This window comes from Penaeus monodon, chromosome 12 (assembly GCF_015228065.2).
Source record: "Penaeus monodon isolate SGIC_2016 chromosome 12, NSTDA_Pmon_1, whole genome shotgun sequence".
Classification (NCBI taxonomy): Eukaryota; Metazoa; Arthropoda; class Malacostraca; order Decapoda; family Penaeidae; genus Penaeus; species Penaeus monodon.
The window spans coordinates 2,852,124-2,859,623 of NC_051397.1; positions in this window are offsets into that span (position 1 = coordinate 2,852,124).

Consider the following 7,500-nt stretch of genomic DNA (forward strand, 5'->3'; position numbering starts at 1 on the left):
TGTGTGAGTGTGAGTGTGAGTGTGAGTGTGTGTGTGTGTGTGTGTGTGTGTGTGTGTGTGTGTGTGTGTGTGTGTGTGTGTGTGTGTGTGTGTGTTTCCGGGTGTAGGCAGGTGTAAGTATGTAAGTGTGCGTTTATGTGGATGCGTTTATACTATATGTTTATCTGTTTATACATGTATGTGTGCTTGTCAATGTGTGCACATGTAATTGGTTGAACGTACGTGTATATTTGCTCTTGTTACTACACAAAGGTCACACGTATATATGAAAACTCAATACTACTCTGATTCTTATCCTCACAGCCCCATGCGTGTGGGAAATGCCCTATGATCACGCATATACACACACACGATATATTCTGGATATACCCTGTGGCCTCAGATGCACGTACAGAACTAGGCTTTATTTGGGTTTCTGTAGATACAACGATATCTGTGCACGTGAAGATTGCACCTACGAAAGCTTGTAATTTCTATCTAGCTGTTTATCTCTCTCTCTTTATCTATCTATCTGTCTATCTTTCGTTCTGTTTTATCTATCTGTCTGTCTGTCTGTTTGTCTGTCTGTCCGTCTGTATTTTTTCTGCCCCTCGCTCTCTCTCTCTCTCTCTCTCTCTCTCTCTCTCTCTCTCTCTCTCTCTCCTTCTCTCTCTCTCTCTTTCTCCCTCTCTCTCTCTCTCTTTCTCTCTCTATCTCTCTATCTATCTATCTATCTATTTGATAGTTATTCTAATATTGCTCATACTGACATAGTTTATAATCCCCAAAAATCATAATATAACTAGCGATAATAAAGATAATGATATATCCAAAACCATCTCTCTCTCTCACTCTCTCTCTTTTCTCTTCATTCTCTCTCTCTCTCTCTCTCTCTCTCTCTCTCTCTCTCTCTCTCTCTCTCTCTCTCTCTCTCTCTCTCTCTCTCTCTCCTTCTCTCTCTTACACACACAAACACACACATACTGGATTATTCTTACCACGTGTGACTGTGCCTCCGGCTTGCAAGGCTGGAACAATGAATGAAATAAGCAGGTTTCGGGTGTGTTTACTTTTGTGACGTCACGAGCGCGTACGACTTGATGAATGAACTGAAGTTGCGTAAACAAAAATCGTTGCAAGCTCCTTACTCCTCATGCGAGTAAGACAAACCAGCGGGTCCATTTTCTTCTTCTTTTTCCTAGATCTCTCTCTCTCTCTCTCTCTCTCTCTCTCTCTCTCTCTCTCTCTCTCTTTTTTTTATATATATATATATGTCTATCTATTTATTTGTCTATCTATCTATCCATCTATCTATCTATCTACCTCTCTTCCTCTCTTCCTCTCCTCTTCCCTCTCTATATATCTATCTATCTATCTATCTATCTCTATCTGTCTATCTATACATCTCTATCTCTCTCTCTCCTCTCTCTCTCTCTCTCTCTCTCTCTCTCTCTCTCTCTCTCTCTCTCTCTCTCTCTCTCTCTCTCTCTCTCTCTCTCTCTCTCTGTTTATCTATCTCTCTATCTCTTCATCTATCTATCTCTTTCTCTCTTTGTGCGTTACTATATCCTTCCCTCGTTAGCTCCTTCACTTTCCTTCCGTGATGAGACACAATTAACAGGGAATTCATATACATAGCATTTAATGACCCACTTCTCGAGCATTATTAATATATGAAGTGTAATGAGGGAAATGCCTAAATAATTTATGTAAATTCGTATGTTTTATTCAGTCAAAGTTGCCAAAAAGATGAGGAGGAGGAGAATAAACGAGAATAAACTTAAAGATAAACGATAAACTTAAAGATAAATAAACGAGAATAAACTTAAAGAGAAAATCAGTCATTAGAGTTTAGAAAGAGATTATATTTAATTAAAATTAACATAAGAATGACATGATTCATTTTCACTTTAAGGTCAGTGAACCTCAGTTAATGAGCAGATTATATTCTTGGCATCCAATCTCTCATTCTTGGCACTAAGACAGACTGGGTACATACCCCAATTTAAGTCACGCTGTCGTCTCCATCTATAATCCCAGAAGAAAAAATAAAGAAAGAAAATTTTCAAATATACAGTACGGCTAATCTATATTTAAGTCCGTTTACTAGCCCTTAAAATCGGAAATTACCTCAGAAAGTGGAATAAATCTGGAATATAAAGGAGGGTTGACGTCTCGTTACGAGTATCCGTTGTTACTTCGAAACACGATTCGGACATTAATTCAACTCTGCTTCACGAACAGGAGAAATATGCTTTGTTGTTGTTTCGGCTCTGGAGATGAATGTGGGTTGTGTGTGTGTTTATTTGTTTGTTTGTGTGTTTGTAAGTGTGTGTGTGTTTGTTTGTGTGTGTGTGTTTGTTTGTTTGTGTGTTTTAGTGTTTACCTAAACAACGAACTAACCAACACGTTTTAATCCATGCAAACTCCTCAATATCCCCTCACTCGATACTCCATATCACCAACGCTCCAATGCCTTCAGAAACCAACCAGAAGAAGCCAAAACAAAAAAAACACAAGACAACAGAACCTCATCTCTTCTCTTAACTCGAATCTTAGGCCTGGCCAGAGGAGCACGCTACATCTACGGGCTGGATGGAAGGCGAAAGTATAGAATTGAGGAACTTGAGGATGGACTTTCGTACGTGGTCTCCTCAGATCGCAAGTTTGTGGTGAGTTTAAAAGCCTTATCACACCAGCACTTTTTTCCGTCAATTCTTTTGCTTTTCCATGTGAGGTTTCCGTATGCAAATCGACTGGCCTTGTCACACAACCAAGGTACCAGACATAGTTCCCATGTAAATAAACGTGGCACTCGAGAATCACATTATTTTAAAGACATGTAATTGTAATTATATGAAATTAAATGTATATTGTATATAGAAGTATAGCACGTTTCTAAATCCAGTTTACATTAACTCATTCTATCTAAATTATCAATAGAAAAGCATCCAAGTTATAGAGAACTTCCGTAGCATAAAATCAAGACAGATATTAATCAGACGTTTTGAAGGCGATACAGTTATATAGTCTTGAGAAGGAATGATAATTTATATTAAGGGTTTGTATTGTTTTGTCCTTGTTATTGCTCTGTTATTTTTGTTATTAAATTTAGACAGAAACGCCAAAATTAAGGGAAAATGGATAGGACCTTAAGAAAGAATCGTAATTTCCTTTAATTAAAGGTTTGTATTGCCTTGTTCTTGTCATTGTTTTTTGTTGTAGTTTGTTGTTATTGGTGTTGCGCTTGTCGTTGTTATTAGTATTATTAACTGTGATTTTATCATTAATGTTGCTGTTTTGTTGGTGTTCCTGACGCTTTCATTGATCATTTTTCTTATCGTTGTTATTGTGACCATTGTTATTATGATTATCATCGTTATTTTTGGTCATTATTGTCATTATTAGTATTATTATTATTATTATTATTATTATTATTATTATTATTACTTTTACTATTATTATTATTATTATTATCATCATCATTTTCATTATTTTCGTTGTTATTATTATTATCATTATTACTATTATCATTATCATTATCATTATCATCATAATTGTTATCAACATTATTATCATTATTTTTGTTATCATAATTGCTATCATTATTGCTATTATCGTTAGTATCATTATCTTTATTACTATTGTTATTGTCATCGATGTCATTATCATCACCATTACTGCTACCAACATCATAAGCATTATTACAATTATAACTATTGTTACTTTTATTATAACATTGCCATTATTGGTGTTATCATCACTTTTATTGCCAATATCAGCACTAGTCTCATTGCATTGTTACCCCCATTAATATCATTTTTTTCATTACCATGATCTTCACTTTCAAAATTATATCACAAAAATAAAAGGCTTTATGATAATGATGAAAATAATGAAGATATGGCTTGATATAAGCCACATGGACAAAAAAAAATCAATAAGATATATTTTTTCGCGTCCAATATTATTCAAAGGTCGTTTTCTTCTACTGATTAGCATAATTGTCTCGTTAATTGCAATCTCTTGTTTCCTTTAGCTTATTGTATTCATGTTATGTCTATTTATAAAAATATATATATTCATGTCATGCCTATTTGTGTCTTCCTTTCTTTTGTACATATTCTAAAAATTCCCTTCTCTCTAATTAGCATGGTAATGTTATGAGAAAGTAAATTATATATTCTTTACAGAACTGTTGCATGTCTTAGTGTAATTAGCATTAGCAAAGGCAAACATATGCATGTGTATATATATGTATATATATATATATATATTATATATATGTCTGTGTGTGTGTATGATATATAATATATATATCATAATATATATATATATATATATATATATATATATATATATATATACATATATATATACATATATATATGTATACATATATTAAAAACATAAGCATATAAATACATCAAACTATCACCAAATCAAAGTTCTTCAGGTGAATGACCGAATGATATGAAAAAGAGAGACAAAAAAGCGTGTTGCTTGGTCGACAGGAAGCAATCATTTCCCTAACCCTCTGATTCATTTGCATAACGCCACACCGAATTGAGCAAAATGAATATCTAGATTAAACACAGACATGCAGGAGTTTGTCATGCCAGAGGTAGGAAGTTTGGATTATCTCTTTGTAAATCAGCTGCCTTGCTATTTGTTCTACTTACGTAATCTATTTTGTTGTTCTTCGTCTGTTTCAGTGAATGTTTTGCCTTTGCTTTCTTTCGGGGGATATATTTGTTTTTGTTTTGTTTGTTTTTCTTTTCTTTTTTTGTTCCTGGTATATATTTACAGCATATACACCCATACTATCAGTATGTGTTTGTATATATACATATATATATATATATATATATATATATATATATATATATATATATATATATATATATATACACACGTATGTGTGTGTGTGTGTGTATATATATATATATATATATATATATATATATATATATATATATATATATATACACGCATTTTTTCTATTTTCCTACTTTTCTATCTCCTTTTTTAAAATTCCTTTTCCAATGATCAAACTCCCAAAAAGAATCGGTTCGGTTGTATAAAAAGGCAATTTTCGGACTAACAATACTCTTTTCTAACCCGATTCTGACCGAATGAACACTTGTTATGCGAAGAAAAATAGGCTCAGGCACTATTTTACTCCGTGTTATTACCTGTCTTTACTCTCCATGCGTCTCTTCTTGTCTTTTCTCCCTTTTTTTCCTTCTTTTTATCGCTCTCTCTCTCTGTTCATCCAATCCTTTACCTTTCTAAATCTTCCCTCCGCAATTTTCTCTTTTCCCTTGCCTCTCTCTTTCCTCCTTTATTCTTACTTCACTCTATGTCTCTCCTTGCTTTTTCCTTTCTCCTCTCCTTTATTTTATGTTTCTCCTTCGTCTCTCATTCGTTATATCTCTCTCCTTTTCTCCCTTTCATTGCCTTTCTCCTCTTATCCTCTCATCGCCCTCTCTCCTTCCTCTCCTCTTCATCGCCCTCTCTCCTTCCTCTCTCTATCGCCCTCTCTCCTTCCTCTCCTCTCATCGGCCTCTCCCCTACTTCCCTCCTTCACTCCGTCTCTCTCCTTCCTTCCTCTCCTCTTCATCGCCCTCTCTCCTTCCTCTCCTCTCATCGCCCTCTCTCCTTCCTCTCCTCTCATCGCCCTCTCCCCTACTTCCCTCCTTCACTCCGTCTCTCTCGTTCCTCCCAGCTCCTTCCCTACGGCAGCATGGGCCGCCCCGACTGGACCAATCCTTCCTCAAGGGCGTCCTCGCCTGTGCTTGCTTCCGGAAACCAAGTTCCTGCGGTAATATCTGCTCTGCTTGAGGGCTTGCTTCCTGGCTTGCGCTTTGCCTCTCTTCTTGATTTGCTTCTTGCTTGCGTGATTGGGGGCGGGTTGTTTGGAAGATGTTGTTTTTTTTTTTTCTTTCTTTTTGACGTGAGGTTTGTGGTTTTGAGATCTGGAAGTTGTTGTTTTTTTCTCTCTCTCTTTTCTTTTCTTTTTCCTTCTCTCTCTTCTTTTGTCTGTAATCTGAGCTTGGGTTTTCAGATGGCTTGTTCTGTTTTATTTTATTTCATCATTTTCTTAAGCATAACTGTGAGTCCTTCTTTTCGCTTTATTATCCAAATAATTTCAACTTGAATCCACGTTAGTAGATCATCATAAAATCATGCGTTCTTTGTTCACATATTTAAGCATTAAAAAGGCATTTTCACTCTAAACATTATCGTAAAATTCAAGTATGTGATAAATCACCTAAGCATTTTCTTTTAATTTTCTTTCGCGTTTGTTTCACGTCATGAGCACTGAAAGTGTCATGCACAACAACTGTGGTGTAAACAAAGTGCTACGGGCAAGTAGCATCAGCGTGAGTGTATGTGTGTGTGTGTGTGTGTGTGTGTGTGTGTGTGTAAGTGTATATATAAATATATATATATATATATATATATATATATATATATATATATATATATTATATATATATATATCTATATATATATATATATATATATAATATATATAATATATATATATATATATTATATATATATATATATATATATCTATATTTATTTATTATATGTATATATATATATATATATATTATATAATTATATATATATATATATATATATATACATGTGCGTGTGTGTGTTTAATAGAGAGAGAGAGAGAGAGAGAGAGAGAGAGAGAGAGAGAGAGAGAAGACAGACAGACAGACAGAGACAAAGACAAAGACAAAGACAAGGACAGAGACAGAGAGCAGAGAGCAGAGAACAGAGAACAGAGAACAGAGAACAGAGAGACACAGAGAGAGAGCAAGAGAGAGAAGCTATGAGAGGGGTTGCCCCCTGTCACGAACAGTCCGTACAATGATTCCATTAGAAGAAATAACTGCTTTGTCCTTGTTATGTAAAGTGTTTGACCTCACATACCTTCACGCAGTCAGGTAGATAGATTCTCGCTCTTGTTCTCCAGCACGCACACACACACGCAGCCGCAATTATGTGCGTGTGCCCGCGTGTGTGTGTGTGGTCATGTGCAAATGTCTGTATGTTGTGTGAGGCGTATGTGCATGTATGTGTATGTAACGTTAACCTTCTTTTCTAGTGACGATGTCCAGATCATCTGTCACAAAATTCGCGGTATGTAATGATGGCGTTTCGTGGAATCTCTTTTACATTCCTCTTTTGTTATCGTTTTTTTATGCTGTTTTCGAGGGTGACGCGAGACATTTTATATCATCGAAATGTTATTTAAACCTTTTTTTCACCTCGTTTTGCTGTTGTTATCTTTGCTGTGTCTCATGTATCGCATTTATTGTGGCTGTCTCACTTATTCTTCCTCCCTCTCTCTCTCTCTCTTCGTGATGTAGTCTCCATCTCTTATTCTCGTTTTCTCTCTTTCTTTTCGTATTTTCTTCATCTACTCCTTTTGTACATTCTTACCAACTTCTCTCATTCAATCCGTTTTATTTCTTTTTATCAACATCTTCCTTTTCT